Source organism: Artemia franciscana, chromosome 12 (genome assembly GCF_032884065.1).
Source record: "Artemia franciscana chromosome 12, ASM3288406v1, whole genome shotgun sequence".
Lineage (NCBI taxonomy): Eukaryota > Metazoa > Arthropoda > Branchiopoda > Anostraca > Artemiidae > Artemia > Artemia franciscana.
Window position 1 is genome coordinate 19319536 of NC_088874.1, and position 18996 is coordinate 19338531.

Here is an 18996-nt window from a genome sequence, read left to right on the forward strand (position 1 = left end):
GTCAAACTTTTCACACGAACATACGAAAAAATAACCACTGGGATAAGGAATTTTTTCTTCAACATATGATCCAACAGTTCATGGTAACGAACTGTAAGTAAAGACCGACTCGGCTCAATAATAACCGAAGCTCTAGAATACTGAATATTGATACCAATAGATACATCAAAAGAATCAGATTTTTATGTTGATTTCAAATATTTAAGTTTCGTCAAGTTTAGTCGTACCCATCAAAAGTAACGAGCCTGAGAAAATTTGCGGTATTTACGAAAAAATGAGGAAACACCCCATAAAGGTCTTAGAATCATAATAAAAATCAGACTGTCATATTCAGTGCATCAGAGAACCCTACTGTAGAGGTTTCAAGCTCGTATTTGCAAAAACGTGAAATTTTGTATTTTTTGCCAGAAGAAAGATGACGAATACATGTTTATTTGTTTGTTTTTTGTTATCCAAGGGGTGATTGTCTCAACTCAGTGGCTCTAACACATCTCGAAAGGGCTTATTCAAATTGACCAAAAAATTTTAGGGCAACTAGTCCCCCTCCCACGCACATTTTTCTCAAATTCGCCTGATCAAACATTTGAGAGAGCCATTTTTGTTCATCATAATCGAAATATATAATAGCTATTTCTTTGAGGATGACTCAATCCTCCAGAGTCCCCAGGGGAAGGGCTGGAAGCTATGATCTTTGTTCATTGTTTACATATGGAATTGGTTATTGGGAAGTATACAGACGTTTAAAGAAGAGATATTTTCTGTTGGAGGATTGGGGGAGGGGGCTAGGTGAGAGGATCTTTCGAAAGGAGAACCTTTCGTGGGGTAAGGGAAATTTCCATGAAGGGGGGCGTCGGATTTTCTAGTATTATTTATAAGACGATCAGCATTTAAATAAAAAAAAAACAAGTTTTTTCAACTGAAAGTAAGGAGCAACATTAAAACTTAAAACCAACAGAGATTATTACGTATATGAGGGAGTTTTCCCCCTCGTCAATACCTCGCTCTTTGCGCTAAAGTTTGTTGTAGTCCTTTTGAGAGAACTATTTATTCTAATAAAACGGCCTTTGTGATTCAGGGGCCATTCCTAAATAATTGGAATTTTTTTTCCAATACCAGATCATAATTTTGAATTTCCGTGGTAACAAGTCCGTGGTAACAGTCCGTGGTAACAAGTAGTATGTAAGGAGCGACTAAGGAAATTAAATTTCAAATTCAAATATATATATATATATATATATATATATATATATATATATATATATATATATATATATATATATATATATATATATATATATATATATATATATTAATATATATATAGTACCGGAACGCGGAAGTCTTCTATATATAGATTCCCTCTGCTGCTTGTCTTGTAAACGCAGACAATTTGTTCCTTTTCTTGATGTCCATACGTCCAAATGGATCTGAAATTGGAAGTAGTGCCTAATTAAAATTATTTTTTTTATATTTGACCTTTAACTTTTGCCTCGGTTTGTCTTTAGTCATTATGAAAGACGTATCGCCAAACCTTTGTTTCTTTTAATTATTTAAGTGGCGGGACAAAATTTCTTCTTTTGCCTCGGCGTTTGTCATTATAAAAGACACACCGCCGAACTTTTGTTTCTTTTGACTATTCAGGTAGTGGGACAAAAACTTCTTTGTCTTCAAACGATTTATTAGTCCAGGTTTTGATTTTCAAAGGTATGGGTGGCATAGATGACCTTATCCATGTCAAAATCAAAAACGCAATCATCATCACAGTCAATTTCAATGAGTTTGGTTCGTTTTACCTTGGCTTGTCTTTCGTCATTATGAAATACATATCGTCGAACCTTTGTTTCAAACAGCTCGTGGTAACAAACTGTAAGTCAGAAGCGACCCATCAGAATTTTCATACCAATAAATACATCAAAAGAATCGGATTTTTATGTTGATTTTAATTTAAGTATAATCAAGTTTAGCCCTACCCTCAAAAGTTACGAGCCTGAGAAAATTTGCCTTATTTTGGAAAAAAAGGGGAAACATCCCCTAAACGTCAAAGAATCTCAATGAAAATCACACCATCAGATTAAGCGTATTAGAGAACCCAACTCTGAGGTTTCAAGCTCCTATCTACACAAATGTGGAATTTGTATTTTTTGCCAGAAGAAAGATCACGGATGCGTGTTAATTTGTCGTTTTTTTCAGGGGGGATCTTATCAACCCAGTCGTCCTAGAATTTCATGAGAGGGCTCATTAGAACGAAACTTAAAAGTTTTAGTGCCCTTTTTAAGCGACCAAAAACTTGTAGGGCAACTAATCCCCCCCCCCCTGCGCTAATTTTTTGGGTAAAGTCACCGGATCAAAATTTTGGGATAGCCATTTTGTTCAACATAGCTGATATTTCTAATAACTATGGCTTTCAGGACGACTTAATCCCCTCAGTTCCCGTGGTAAGGGCTGCAAGCTATGCATTTTGCCCATAGTTTACGTATAGGATTTGTTATTGGTAAGTATACAGACGTTTTCAGGGGGAATTTTTTTCTGGTAAGGGTGAGGCGATTGGGCTATGTGGGATGATATTTCCTTGAGGTAATTTTTCATAGGGGAAGATAATTTCTATAAAGGGGGCGCTTTGTATCCCAGCATTATTTAAAAACAATCAGAAACTGAATTTTTAAAAAAGTTTTTCAACTGAAGGTAAGGATAACAGTAAAACTTAAAACGAACATAAATTATTATGCATATAAGGGGGTTCGTTCACTCGTCAATACCTTGCTGTTTACACTAAAGTATTTTTAGTAATTTCAAAAGAGCTATGTATTCTAATTAAAGGGCTTTTTTGATTCAGGGGTCATTCTTAAAGAATTGGAACAAAACTTGAACTTTAGCCTAAAGAGCAAAGTGTTGACGAAGGGGTGAACCCCCTCATTTTACTTATAGGAAGGAGTTTGCCCCCACGTCAGTACCTGGCTCTTTACGCTAGAGTTCGAAATTTGTGCTATAATGGCCGATATAAGCAATAATTTTTTTGTGTTATTTTCCGGTCAATCTTAGCATTTAGTTTTACCTTATGCAGCTTCATAACTGAAGCTGCATGATTTTTATGTGATAATACACCAAAGATATTGTATTTGTTCGGCTTGTGGTTGTGATTAAATAAAAAAAAGGATTGTCCTTCTGAAAGTAACGAATAACATTAAAACTTAAAACAAAAATATATTATTACGTGTATCTTTTAAAGATCTTTTCTTTCATCCATTTCAGTCATCTGAGAATTGCTCAACATGTAACTTTCATTATCATAAAAATAGTTTCGACCTCTTTGGCCGTTTTTCTACTATGCCTTACAAAATTAGTTCCGCAAATTTTGCTAATTTAAGTTACTTGAGAGAATCTTTCCATGGAGAAATTTTTCGTGGGGGAAAGGAATTTTCCTTTGAAGGGAAGCTCGATTTTCCAACATTATTTAAAACACGATCAGCAATTAAAAAACAACTAGTTTTTTCATCGAAAAGTAAGAAGCAACATTAAAACTTAAATTTCGTTTTTAATTATTCATGTACGGTAAGCCAAATTCAAAACCTGCATTAATTCAAAAACGATAACAAATTAAATTAAAATACAAGTTCTTTAACTAAAAATAAGGAGCGACATTAAAACTTAAAATGAACATACATTATTCCGTATATGAAAGGGGCTGTCTCCTCTTCGACGCCTCGTTCCTTACGCCAAAGTTTTTTTTTTATTGTTTTAAAAAATAGAGCTGTGAGAAAGAGTCAAACTTTAGCGTAAAGAGTTAGGCGTTGAAGATGGGACACCCCCTTTTTATTAGTACTAGCAAAGAGCCTGGAGGTCAGTCTCTTTTTCTTTATTCGGTAGTTGTAAAAAATCCGACAAAGTCATTATCAACGGTAGATCCAAGAAAAAACATGTTTGACTCGTATGTGGTGTAACTCAGGATAAGAATCCGATCGAGGTCAAACGAAATACATCTGATTTTTAAGGCATTCGTAAAAAACAAGCCCTTAGCTGTTGTAACAACAAGCCCTTAGCATTCAAGGCATCCGATCACGAAGCAGCTGGGAGTATTAAACTAAAACAATATGCTGGGACTATCAAACACATCCTACCTGAATTTCTGAATTATCTGTCCTCTTTCATTCATAAGTGTAGTAAGGCAGAAAATGTTGCGACTCGTGGACTTTCAAGGTACTCTTCCATGATCAAGCGGACTCGAATTATGCAATCGCAAACCCACCAAATATAGGATACGAAGTGCACAGAATTGAGCCTTTTCTGTTTCTTCCCAGAAGAAGTTACAGGTGTCACAAAACTGATGGCCACCTGGCCAAAGACTGTAAGAACACTGTGATTTGTCCTCACTGTGCTCAGCCGGGCATTTGAGGTCACGCGATAATCTGCGCGAAAGCAACCTTAGCTATGTCTCTTGAAAGTCGAACAGGCATAACTGCTATTCACTTCGCTGCCCTGTGTAGCTGACTCTGCAAGAAACGGACAGTAATGGGAGCATTTTAATTGTATCCTTGAACATAAACGGCGGGGTTTTTGTGTCGAAGTTTTCTCTTCTAGTGTCGCTGATAGAGCAATTCGGTACCGTGTGCCTTCAAAAAAATTTTCTTTCCTGTGATCGGTTGCCCCTTATAGACTTACCTAACGCTCTGTCTCAGCGTCTTCAGCAACATTTCGCCAGCAGAACTGAGGTTGCCCTAGTGGAAGCCATTCCAGTTCGGGTTCCAGTTGGGTTTAGTTTGCTTCCATGCCCTTAAGAGTCTCTGTAATATACTCGAGATACAAAAGATACAATATACTTTGAGATGCAAAAGCATCTGGGAACACTCTGGTTCTAGGAGCATACGATATTATTAATGCTTTTAGTTCCCTTATCCTCTCACAGGTCATGTGGGAGTCGCATAGCAGTGGTGTTAGTTTTGATGTAATTTTCTTCTATATGTATAGGTATCTCGAAGTTCGTTTGAAGTTGGGAAACGTACTTTCAAATAGTGAGCTCCCTGTATTCGTCGGAATAAAGGAAGGAGCCGTCATATCACCGATTATCTACAACAGCGCTTCTCTTCCTGCGTAGATTGACCTACCTATTAGTTGCATTTCAAAAGATATCGATACATCAGGCTTTGTTATGCGGATTATATTTGTCATTGTCATTTTTTCTAATTTTTTAGAATTACCCCCCCCCCCAATAGAGTGGATCCGTTCCAATTATGTAAATCACGTATCTAAGACTTCTGCTTATTTCCCCCCAAGTTTCATCCCGATCCCTCCAATCTAAGCGTTTTCCATGATTTTAGGCTCCCCTCCCAAACTCCCCCCAATGTCACCAGATCCATTTGGGATTTAAAATAGGAGCTTTGAAACACGATATCCTTCTAAATATAGAATTTCATTGAGATCCGATCACCCGTTCGCAAGTTAAAAATACCTCATTTTTTTCTAATTTTTCAGAATTAACTCCCCCCCAACTACCCCAAAGAGAGAAGATCCGTTCCGGTTATGTCAATCATGTATCTAGGACTTGTACTTTTTTTCCCCACCAAGTTTCATCCCGATCCCTCCACTCTAAGCGTTTTCCAAGGTTTTAGGTTTCTCCCTCTCAACTCCCCCCCCCCCAATGTCACCGCATCCGATCAGGATTTAAAATAACAGCTCTGAGACACGATATCCTTCCAAACATCAAATTTCATTAAGATCTGATCAACCGTTCGTGAGTTAAAAATACTTCATTTTTTCTATTTTTCCGAATTAACGGGCCCCACTCGTCCCCCCCAGGGGGTTAAATCGGGAAAACAACTATTTCTAATTTAATCTGGTCCGGTCCCTGATACGCCTGCCAAATTTCATCGTCCTAGCTTACCTGGAAGTGCCTAAAGTAGCAAAACCGGGACCGACAGACAGACAGACCGACAGACCGACAGAATTTGCGATTGCTATATGTCACTTGGTTAATACCAAGTGCCATAAAAACCGAGTCAAATTCAAGACGAGCAGAAATTAACATGAATAGGGCGGACAACCACCATGCCTTCTGAAGACCAGAATATAATTTGCACTTTACTGAAATTTTATTTTATTTAATTATCTCATTTCTTAACTCTAACAAATCAAAAATTATTACGACTTCAAAGAATAAATATAAGTATATGATTATTAAACTGTCAATCCAGATTCATTCGGTTTCTTAAAGTGCTAATTATGTTCTGGTCTTGAGAAGGCATGGGGGTTGTCAGCCCTATTCATGTACATTTTTGCTCGGTTTGAGTTTTACTTGGTTATTTATTATAGATTCTGTTCGCTTTGTGTTTCATTTGCTCATTGATCAGTCGTTGAACAGTTAAGATCTATCTGTTCTTTTAAAAAGGATTAATCTCAGTTTCAAACCAGTTGTTGGTAAAGGATTTTATTCTGATTTAAGTAGACACTGAATTCTTTCAGTAGTTACGAAATAGTGAGAAAACTTTTACGTCTTATAAACTATTATAATTATTCATTCAATATCGGACGTCACTGGATAAATTGAATTGAGTGAAGTTTTTTCAGCTGCATAAATTCAGCTTTCGGCATTATTAAAATAAGACAATTTCATATAAAATCAAAGAGCGGTATGCCAGTTTGGCAATAATAAGGATTGTGGTGGCACATAATTGTATCCATATTGGCAAGACCTGTGAAAAGTAGAGCTTTGAATTTGTTCATTTCATTCCAAGGAATGTATACACAAGGCCAAATACCAGGGGATAGCCATATCTCCAATGATGCAGAATCTCGAATAATGGCAATGCTTACCCTAATGAATGGTCAGTTAGCAAAAATAGATCCAATTTCATCAGAAATAGCGGGAAAAGAGATGCTTCTTCATCAACGCCCCGCTCTTTATGCTAAAGTTTGACTCTTTCTCCTAGCTCTACTTTTTAAAACAGTAAAAAAAACTTTAGCGTAAAGAGCGGGGTGTTGATGAGGAATTATCTCCCCTTTCATATACGAAGTAATTTCTGTTCGTTTTAAGTCTTAATGTCGCTTCTTACTTTCCTTTAAAAAAAACTTGTTTTTCTATATATTTAATTTCTGAACGTTTTTGAATCAATGCATGTTTTGATTTTGGCTCTCCGCAGATGAATAATTAAAACGAAATTTGCATATTTAATATATATATATATATATATATATATTCAATATATATATATATATATATATATATATATATATATATATATATATATATATATATATATATATATATATATATATATTGGCAATAATAAGGATTGTAGTGGCACATAATTGTATCCGTATTGGCAAGACCTGTGAAAAGTAGAGCTTTGAATTTGTTCATTTCATTCCAAGGAATGTATACACAAGGCCAAATACCAGGGGATAGCCATATCTCCAATGATGCAGAATCTCGAATAATGGCAATGCTTACCCTAATGAATGGTCAGTTAGCAAAAATAGATCCAATTTCATCAGAAATAGCGGGAATAAATGGGGGGCTGGCCCAGTTATCAACTAATTTGGAGGGAGCGATCGCTGAAGTTAAGGCAGAAAATATAAATACGCAGCGAGAAGTGGATTCTGTGAGAATTGAATAAAAAAAAACAAGTTTTTTAACGGAAAGTAAGGAGCGACATTAAAACTTAAAACGAACAGAAATTACTTCGTATATGAAAGGATATGCTTCCTCATCAACGCCCCGCTCTTTACGCTAAAGTTTGACCCTTTCTCTTAATTCTACTTTTTAAAACAGTAAAAAAAACTTTAGCGTAAAGAGCGGGGCGTTGATGAGGAAGTATCTCCTTTCATATACGAAGTAATTTCTGTTCGTTTTAAGTTTTGATGAAACTTGTTTTTTTGTGAAAAAAAACTTGTTTTTTTATTTAATCTCTGAACGTTTTTGAATCAATGCATGTTTTGATTGTGGCTCTCCGCAGATGAATAATTAAAACGGAATTTGCATTATTAATATTTTTTTTTGCTAAATGGCTTTCTCATAGTTTTGGTCGAATGATTTTGAGAAAAAAAGGAGCGGGGGAGGAGGCCTAGTTGCTCTTCGATTTTTGGTTACTAAAAAGGCAACTAGAACTTTTAATTTTTTATGAATGTTTTTATTAGTAAAAGATATACGTAACTTACAAATTAGCTTACATAGTGAACTTCCGTATTCTCATGTTTTTATTACGTATACAAAGGGGCTCACCCCCTCGTCAGAACCTTGCTCTTTACAGTAAAGCTTAAATTTTGTTCCAATTTCTTAAGAATGATCCCTGAATCACAAAAGTCGTAAAATAAATAGTTGAAATTACTAAAAATACTTTAGTTTTAAAAAGAGCGAGGTATTAGGAGGAGGAGAGCCCATCATACGCGCAATAATTTCTATTCGTTTTAAATTTTAATGCTTCTCCTTACTTTCAGTTGAAAAAACTTTTTCATATTTATTTTTTATTGTATTTTTTTAAATATTGCTAGATAATCCTGCTCTCTCTTCATGAAAATTTTCTCTCCCCATGACAAATTCCTCCAAGGAAAGTTCCCCCAATATATTCCCCTCTTCTCAACTCTTCCCCCAACCTAAAAATCCCCCTGAAAACGTATGTACACTTCCAAATAGCCATTACTATATGTAAGCACTGGTCAAAGTTTGTAACTTGTAGCCCCTCCCACGGGGACTGTGGGGGAGTAAGTTGTCCCCAAAGACATAGTTATAAGGTTTTTTGACTACGCTGAATAAAATGGCTATCTCAGAATTTTGATCTGGTGACTTTGGGAAAATAATTAGCGTGAGAGGGGGCCTAGACGCCTCCAATTTTTTTGGTCACTTAAAAAGGGCACTAGAACTTTTCATTTCCGTTAGAATGAGCCCTCTCGCAAGATTCTAGGACCACTGGGTCGATACGATCACCCCTGGAAAAAAAAAACAAAAAAAAAAAACAAACAAATAAACACGCATCCGTGATCTGCCTTCTGGCAAAAAACACAAAATTCCACATTTTTGTAGATAGGAGCTTGAAACTTCTATAATAGGGTTCTCTGATACACTGAATCTGATGGTGTGATTTTCTTTAAGATTCTATGACTTTTAGGGGGTGTTTCCCCCCTATTTTATAAAATAAGACAAATTTTCTCAGACTCGTTAAATTTTGATAGGTAAGACTATACTTGATGAAAATTATATATATTTAAAATCAGGATTAAAATGCGGTTCTTTGTAGCTATTGGTATCAAAATTCCATTTTTTAGAGTTTTGGTTACTATTGAGTCGGGTCGCTCCTTACTACAGTTCGTTACCATGAACTGTTTGACTGAACTGGAGAAGATACGACTTAAAATGAGTAATATGGAGGCTGATTCGAAACGAACGAATGTGATTTTGTATAACTTTGATCCGTCAAGACGAGCACGGACATTACTTGCGCTGAAAAAAAAAGACAAATTAACACGCATCCGTGATCTTTCTTCTGGCAAAAAATACAAATTCCACATTTGTGTAGATAGGAGCTTGAAATCCCCACAGTTGGGTTCTCTAATACGCTGAATCTGACGGTGTGATTTTGTTAAGATTTTATGACTTTTACGGGGTGTTTCCCCCTATTTTCTAAAATAAGGCAAATTTTCTCAGACTCGTAACTTTTGATAGGTAAGACTATACTTGATGAAAATTATATATATTTAAAATCAGCATTAAAATGCGGTTCTTTGTAGCTATTGGTATCAAAATTCCATTTTTTAGAGTTTTGGTTACTATTGAGTCGGGTCGCTCTTTACTACAGTTCGTTACCACGAACTGTTTGACTGAACTGGAGAAGATACGACTTAAAATGAGTAATATGGAGGCTGATTCGAAACGAACGAATGTGATTTTGTATAACTTTGATCCGTCAAGACGAGCACAGACATTACTTTAAGATGTAGTTGCCACTTTTAACCAGTTTGTACGGAATGCCTCGATACATCTTAGCGACATAAAAGACGTTTTCCATATTAAGTGCAATCAAACCCCGCCCGGTTTTGGTTAATTTTACGAACGCTTTTTGCCGCGATCTTGTTGTGAAATCAGGTCAACATTTTAGACACGCAAAAATTTGGATTACGCCTGACTACACAACACGAGAACTATTGGCGAGAAAGAAAATGAAATTTACCCTTGAGGCAGCGAAATCGGCGGGAAAAGAGGCGAAGTTGCGTGGTATGATTTTTTTTGTAGAGAACAAGAGTTCTATATACAATTTCAAAACTGATGCGATAGAGGAGCGCACAGTACCTGGTGGTGAATATAGAAGGGGAGCTGCTAGTGCACACAAGGTATCGGCTGTTGGAGGTTCAAACATAACGTCGAAAGATGGCGGAAGACCAAGAGCGGATCAAATTCAAGCGTCACATCTATGCAGTCATTCGGTAGCGCATTTAGTGATCTTGTACAATCGCAAAATGAAATCGAAGTGCATAAAACACCCTTGTCTGTTGCTGCGCCACAAGTTGAAAGGGGCGCTCCAAAAAGAGGAAATTCAGAAATTATTAGCCCGAATGATAGAGCGCGAAATACAGCACAACCACCTTTTCTTAGAGGTAGGGCCACAATAAATGAAAGGCAGGTCGCACCTCGTAAGCTTATCTTTCCAAGATCAAAATAGTCGACCGAAAGAATAGGGAGACCAGGGCCATGGTGTTGTACAGGAAAGAATAAATATACTGCATTGGAACATTCAAGGACGGAGTGAAATGAGTATTAATAGTCTATTGGTATCGCAGTGTATGTTTGATATCGTAGCATTATCTGAAACTTGGTTGGAAAATGGAATTCAGTTTGAAAGGTTTCGGTGTCCATCGTAAAAAATCTAAGAATGGACGAACATATGGTGGAGTCGCAATTTTTGTATCTGAAATTTTTTTGTCTCAGCATAAGGTCGAACGGCTGAAGAGTTTTTCTTGTAATTTGATATGGTTAAGAGTCAAAGCCGATGGGCGGTTTATTATTTTTTGTGCAATCTGTATCCCCCCAGAGTCGAGCTCGTACAACGAGGAGGATACGTGGTGTATATTAGAGGATGAAAAACGTAAATTTTCTATTCAGTTTCCTTCTGATTCGCTTTGTTTTATGGGGGACTTTAATGGTTATGTCAGGGTTACTACAGAAGTTTTGATGTCACCTCATGCCTGTACGGATGAAGCTGTTTGGGAGGTTTGGGATGATTTAGTAGTCCATCTCCCTCCGAGGGTAAGTAAGGACCATAGTAGACGAAAGAATAATTGGGGCCGTAAAATTTTGGATTTTTGTGGTAAGGAAAATTTTGTTATTTTGAATGGAAGAGTTGGAAAGGATGGAGGTGTGGAAAATTTTACTTGTTTTTCTGGAACTTCTCCGAGTGTAATTGATTATATTTTGGTGGATATTCCTCTTTGGCGTCTATGTGCGGATTTCGAGGTGATGGCAGTGGTAGGTTCAGATCACTTGCCTGTTAGGGCTACTTTTGAGTGGGTTAGTTCTAAGAAACTAGCAACTAATAGTGATAGGAAGAAAAAACGCAGGGAAACTGAGGATTTAGGGATTAGAAAGGCACTGAAAGTAACAGGAGAGAATGAGAAAAACTTTGAGAGTATGATGACGAATGAAGAACTTCAGCAGGAATTAGAGAAATGTTTGGTTTTACTAGGTGATGGAAAAATAGAGCCGTTAGCATTTTTGGATTTAAAAGGGGCGTTTGATGGAGTGGATAGAAGTTTAATAATAATAATAATAATAATACTAATTTATTTATCACCCACTTCACAAAACAGAGTTTAAGTGGAGTAAAATACAAAAGAAAAACAGCAAAAGTAATACAAAAGAAACAAATTTAATCACATACAGAAAAAATACGGATAAGGCGATGAAAACATCCTAGCCTATAAAGCGCTTCAATAGCTAGCTTCGCAGATAATTTTTCGAAAGCACCTATAATATCTGTCGCACAATACTTTTTAACCAGTTTTGTGTTCCGGTAAGAACGAGGTAGATATAAAAGAAATTTGCAGTACCGGTAATAATTTATGCGAATACGTTTTAGATCACCAGTCAACAGAAGTGGCCTAATACCAGTACAGAAGAGCACAGAATGATCACAAAAATTTGAGTAAAGCCGAGTTAGCGCTCTTCTCCTATAGTGTCCACGATTTGCTACAATCTTAGAGTAACCGAGCCTCAGCTTATCACTAATATCTTATCACTATATCAGCACGAGACCGGAGAGCATTCATAGAATCGCATACTGTTATACCAAGCCAACGAAACGATTTAACACGCGGAATACTAAAACCATCGCAGTATAGTGATTCTGAACAATTATTACCGTTGAAAACAAGAAACTCGCACTTGTCAATATTTAGGTACAGGCCGATATCGCGGAAAGCAGAAGTAACTGACTTCACTGAACGGGCAAGACCAGACTCAGTTTGACTAATCAGAAGAAGGTCATCCGCATAAGCCAGATATGAGATATCAGATGGTCCTAGTAGGCACGTAGTCGATATTTTTGATAATACATTTTCAATACAAGCATTAAAAATATACGGCGAAAGAACTCCCCCTTGTCTTACACCGCAACGAACAGGGATATGACCAAAATAAGAATTATCTAATGACTTAAGGCGAAGGTAAGAATGGGAGTACCAAAAACGAAGCACGTGAATTATCGACGGATTTACTCCTCTCTGGCATAATGCTGTCCATGCTTGAGTATGACAAATACTGTCAAATACTTTAGACAAGTCTAGGGTTGCGAAATGAAGTACGCGACGAGTGCGATGGGCATCTTTTAATAAAGAAGTCAAAGCACGGTGAGCATGCTGACAGCCTAGCCTGGATCTAAAACCAAATTGATTATCATCATTTAGAGCAAGCTTAGTGATGTAAGGTAGTAGGAGGTGTTCAAAAAGCTTGCTAAGAGTACAAGCTACCGTTATTGGCCAATAAGAACTACAAGAAACCGGATCTTTTCCTTTTTTAGAAGTGACGTAACGCTACCGCATAAGAACGAGTTGGGCACACACGAACTACTCAAACACATTTGAAAAAACAGTTGGAGATGAGATACCAGTTCAAAAGAATTCGGAACAAGATTCAAAACACTAATCCCATCAATATACAAAGATTTTGATTTTAAACCCTTAATACCTTTAATAATAGCCCACTTTTTAACTGGAATCACATGTCTCTGACATTTTTTTTCAAGCAAACACGAGAAACGCTTATGCACTGCATAATTAACTTTCGAAAATATTTTTGAATAATGTTCGATCCAAGATGGACGAGATATAAAATCACTAGAACTTGCATCCGGAAACTTGGCAGAATTTATCACTTTTCGCCACTCACTATTACTTTTCGGAAAAGTTTCACCGGAGTAACGAACGGCACGAAGATGACGTTTATACTCAAGTTTTGTATTTTGTTTTAGATCAAACACAGTACCCCGAGAAGGTCGACCACAGGCAGACCAGATTCTTAACCAGAATTTGGCCTTATTCTTGAATTTTCTCAGCAAAGGATCACACTTCCAAATTGGTTTTTGGCATTCCGCCTGACACGGATCAGCGGGATGGCCACATCTTCAGCTTGCTTTATACATAAGATAATGTCACGATAATAGCGATTCAAATCAGCACGAGCATTATCAATAATAGGGTACGCATTTGTGCAAAGAAGATGGAAAGGGACACGTACGGTGGACAGTAGAGTTTCAAGTGTAGCAAGGTAAAGAGGCATGTTCGCACTAGCCTAATCACGTTTTTCAGACCACTTATGTGACATTGAGGGTTGGTTCGAGTATATGTCAGAAGTAATCATAATATCAAAATACAGAGGTAAATGATCATAATCTCTCTCATCTTCATCAACATGTACTGTTGAAGTTTGTAATGAATGATGGCAGATACAGTGGTCCAAATTTGAGACAGGACCACTACAGTCGATATATGTAAAATTATAGTCTTTCGTTAGGACCTTAAATACTGAGGGTATACACTGAAAAAGTGCTTCCTTTCGTGTCGAGGAAACGGTGATGTCACAGTTTAATTCGCCTATAAGCACCCACTTGTATCTAAGCATCGGCACTGTTTCTGTTTTTGAGAAAAACAGAAACAGAAAAAAACAGTTAGAAAAAAACAGAACAGAAACAGAAACAGGTCAAACAAAAACAGGTGACCTGTTTCTGTAATCTATTCTGTTTTTTGAAAAAACAGAAAACAGCTGTTTTTTAAAAAAAAACAGCTGTTTTAACAGCTGTTTTTCCTGTTTTTTTCCTTACTTCTTCTATTTCTAATAGGAAAGAAAACATCTTCTTGTTAAATCCTTGTAGTCACATACAAAAGATGAGCAACTTCGTGTAATTCAACACACTAGCGTATTTTTAGGGGGGGGGGGGCGAAATTTGTCATAAAATGTGTCCAATCGGGTGATACCAACGCTATATTCCTTTCAAGCTTAAATGTCATTTATAATTGGCAATTTACCCTAGTTGCTCTTAGACCGTTGCTTTAGCGGTAAACCATTGCTCAAAGCATATACCAACACTATATTCACCGCTTAAAGCACGGATGCTTTCAAGCCGAGGCTACTTAGACCGCTGCTTGCTAATATATACCAGACAGACACAGAGTCATCCCATCTAGCTTATGTCCACCGCTTAAGTTAGAGGCTATTTAAACCGTCGCTATAGCGGTAACCCATTGCTCTAAGCAAATACCAACGCTCTATAACGCTCTATGGTTAGACCATTGCTCAAGTGGTAATAACCCTCCGCTACACACATACCAAGGTGTCTAGGTTCACCGCTTAAAGTACGGATGCCTTCAAGCCGTGGCTTGTTGGACCGCTGTTCTAGCGGTAACCCATTGCTCTAAGTAAATACCAACGCTATATTCCTCTTTTATATAGGGTTTCATTGAGCCCATGTTTGCCGCTTAAAGCACGAATCCTTAAAGCCGTCAATGGTTAGACCGTTGCTCAAGCGGTAATAGCCATCCGCTACACATATCAAACAGTTCGTGGTAACGAACTGTAGTAAGGAGCGATCCGGCTCAATAGTAACCAAAACTCTAAAAAATTGAGTTTTGATATCAATAGCTACATCAAAAGAATCGCATTTTAATGCTGATTTTAAATATATAAGTTTCATCAAGTTTAGTCTTATCCATTAAAAGTTACGAGCCTGAGAAAATTTGCCTTATTTAGGAAAATAGGGGGAAACACCCCCTAAAAGTCGTAGGATCTTAACGAAAATGACACCATCAGATTCAGCGTATCAGAGAACCCTATTGTAGAAGTTTCAAGCTCCTATCTAAGAAAATGTGGAATTTTGCATTTTTTGCCAGAAGACAAATCACGGGTGCGTGTTTATTTGTTTGTTTTTTTGTTTTGTTTTTTTCCCAGGGGTCATCGTATCGACCAAGTGGTCCTAGAACGTCACAAGAGGGCTCATTCTAACGGAAATGAAAAGTTCTAGTGCCCTTTTTAAGTGACCAAAAAAATTGGAGGGCATCTAGGCCCCCTCCCACGCCCATTTTTTTCCCAAAGTCAACGGATCAAAATTTTGAGATAGCCATTTTGTTTAGCATAGTCGAAAATCATAATAACTATGTTTTTGGGGAAGACTTACTCCCCCACAGTCCCTGGGGGAGGGGTTGCAAGTTACAAACTTCAACCAGTGTTTACATATAATAATGGTTATTGGGAAGTGTACAGACGTTTTCAGGGGTATTTTTTTGGTTTTGGGGGTAGGGTTGAGGGAGGGGGCTATGTGGGAGGATCTTTCCTTGGAGAAATATGCCATGGGGGAAAAAATTCAATGAAAAGGGCGCAGGACGAATCTGGTCACGTTAGAAAAAAACGTCAAATTAAGAGCTTAATATACAATGCTGGGTGTTCGGAGCCTCTCTATTATGGAGTATAATTTGAAAATAACACAACTATACGAGTGATAAAACATATATACCACAACCATAACTCAACTAGCGAAAGAACTGCTAAGAGATAACACAACTATAAAGCGAAAACAGGTGAAAACTAACGGGAAAATAAACGAACTAATAGGTGGAAGGGGCCCAGAGAAAAAATATAATCCTTTTTCAATTTTGAGCCTAACTTCTGCAAAGGATTAATAATGTCAGAAGCCCCGAAATACCGAATTATTTTCTTTTCAAACAGTTCGTGGTAAGGAACTGTAGAAAGGGGCGACCCGGCTCAATAGTAAACGAAACTCTAAAAATCGGAATTTTGATGCTAAAAGATACATCAAAAGAATCGAATTTTTACGCTGATTCTAAATATATAAGTTTCAATTAATTTTGTCTTTGTCATCAAAAGTTATTTGCCCTGAGAAAATTTGCCCTATTTTGGAAAAAAGGGGGAAACATCCCCTAACAGTCATAGAATCTTAACGAAAATCACACTATCGCATTCGGTATATCAGAGAACTCTCTAGCAAAAATTTCAAGCTCCTATCTAAAAAATGTGGAATTTTGTATTTTTTGCCAGAAGGACAAATCACGGGTGTGTGTTTATTTGTTGTTTTTTTTTCCCAGGGGTCATCTTATCGACCAAGTGGTCCTAGAATGTCGTGAGAGTGCTCATTGTAACGGAAATGAAAAGTTCCAGTGCCCTTTTTAAGTGACCAAAAAAATTGGAGGGCAAATAGGCCCCCTCCCATGCTCATTTTTTCCAAAAGTCAACAGATTAAAATTTTAAGATAGCCATTTTGTTCAGCATAGTCGAAAACCATAATAACTATGTCTTTGGGAATGACTTACTCCCCCACAATCCCTGAGGGAGGGGCTGCAAGTTACAAACTTTGACCAGTGTTTACATATAGTAATGGTTATTGGGAAGTGTTCAGACGTTTTCATGTTTTTTTTTTGGTTTGAGGGGGTGGGGTTGATGGGAGAGGGCCTTGTGGGAGGATCTTTCCTTTGAGGAATATGTCACGGGGGAAGAAAATTTCAATGAAAAGGGCGCAGGATTTTCTAGCACTACTATAAAAAAAAACAATGAAAAATAAACATGAAAACGTTTTTTCAAATGAAAGTAAGGAATAGCATTGAAATTTAAAACAAACAGAGATTATTACGCATATGAGGGGTTCTAAAATTACTTTAGCATAAAGAGCGAGGTATTTAGGAGGAGATAAATACCTCGCTCTTTATGCTAAAATATTTTTAGTGATTTCAACTATTTATTCTTCGGCCTATTTGATTCAGGGGTCATTCTTAAAGAATTGGGACAAAACTTACGATTTAGTGTAAAGAGCAAGGTATTAACAAGGGTACAAACCCCCTCGTACACATAATAAAAATATAAGAATATAAAAGTTTGTTACGTAAGTTAATTCTTAAGTTACGTATATTTTTACTAATAAAAGCGTTCGTTGAATATTAAAAGTTCTAGTAGCCTTTTTAAGTAACCGAAAAATTGGAGGGCAGCTAGGCCTCCTTCCCCACCCCTTATTTCTCAAAATCGTCTGATCAAAACTAAGAGAAAGCCATTAGCCAAAAAAAATTAATATACTAATTTCATTTCAATAATTTATGTGCGGAAAGCCAAAATCAAACATGCATTAATTCAAAAACGTTCAGAAATTAAATAAAAAAAACTAGTTTTTTTAACTGAAAGTAAGGAGCGACATTAAAACTTAAAACGAACAGAAATTACTCCGTATATGAAATGGGTTGTCCCCTCCGCAGTCCCACGCTCTTTACGCTAAAGTTTTTAATTGTTTTAAAAAGTAGAATTGTGGCAAAGAGTCAAACTTTAGCGTAAAGAGCGAGGGACTGCGGAGGGGACAACCCATTTCATATACGGAGTAATTTCTGTTCGTTTTAAGTTTTAATGTCGCTCCTTACTTTCAGTTAAAAAAACTAGTTTTTTTTATTTAATACCAACAGTAGAGACATTGTCATATGGGGTTCCCATCTAGCCCATGTCCACTGTATAGCGTTCAAGCTTCTCTCTCTTTCTCTATCTCTCTCTTTCGCTCAGATTTACCCCGCCGTGAATTAGCATGAGAGGTTGACTCTAGTTGAGCATTGTGGAGTGACATGCATGAGAGGAAAATTTTCAAGTAGTCAACCCGTAGTCAACGGGTTGACTCTATTTCGGCATTGTCAAGGGACGTGCATGCACGGAGAGGTGTAGCATAAAAGGGGGACAGTCACAACGGCAATCAAAGGGGTAAAATTAACCTTGACTGGGTTGCCCACTTAATTGGACAATCGGTCTTAGCTTTTTTCTACAATTGGCCATGACTTTGACTTTTCCCACAACTATTCCCTTTTTGTTGAAATTCAAAAATCAACGGTATCATGGTATCATGCCCGCTAGATGTGCGTTTCGGTACGGTAGGTACGAGTAGGTATCATGCGTTTCGGTATCATGTCCGCTAGATAGCGCGGTATTTGAAAAAAAAAAACAGAAAAAAAAACAGAAAACAGATAAAAAAAAAACAGAAACGGAAAAAAACAGATGAAAAAAAAACAGAACAGAAACAGAAACAGGTAAAACAAAAACAGGTAGCCTGTTTCTGTTTTCTGTTCTGTTTTTTGTAAAAACAGAAACAGAAACAGGCAGAAACAGGCAAGAAAAAACAGAAACAGAAACAGAAAACAGAAACAGTGCCGATGCATACTTGTATCCCAGACGCTCAATACCAGATATGAGAGTCTTTAATTTATTGCAGGCATTCGCATAGCTGGAGAAGGAAGAAACAGATCTTCTATCATGGGGCAAATAGGCGTTTATTATGATCACGTCTGCAAGCCGGATTGCATGATAGTGCTCAGAGGATTGGTAGCAGCAGGAGACAAATACCTAGGCAGAGATCGCTTAATTATACAGGCAAGACCGCCAGAAGGCCTGCCTCCGGTACGTCGGGCATTCGTGATGAAAACAACATGTTGAGAACTTCGCCTTAGAAAGTTTACACTGCAACTCGGGAGCAGGTGTTCTTGTAAGAGAAC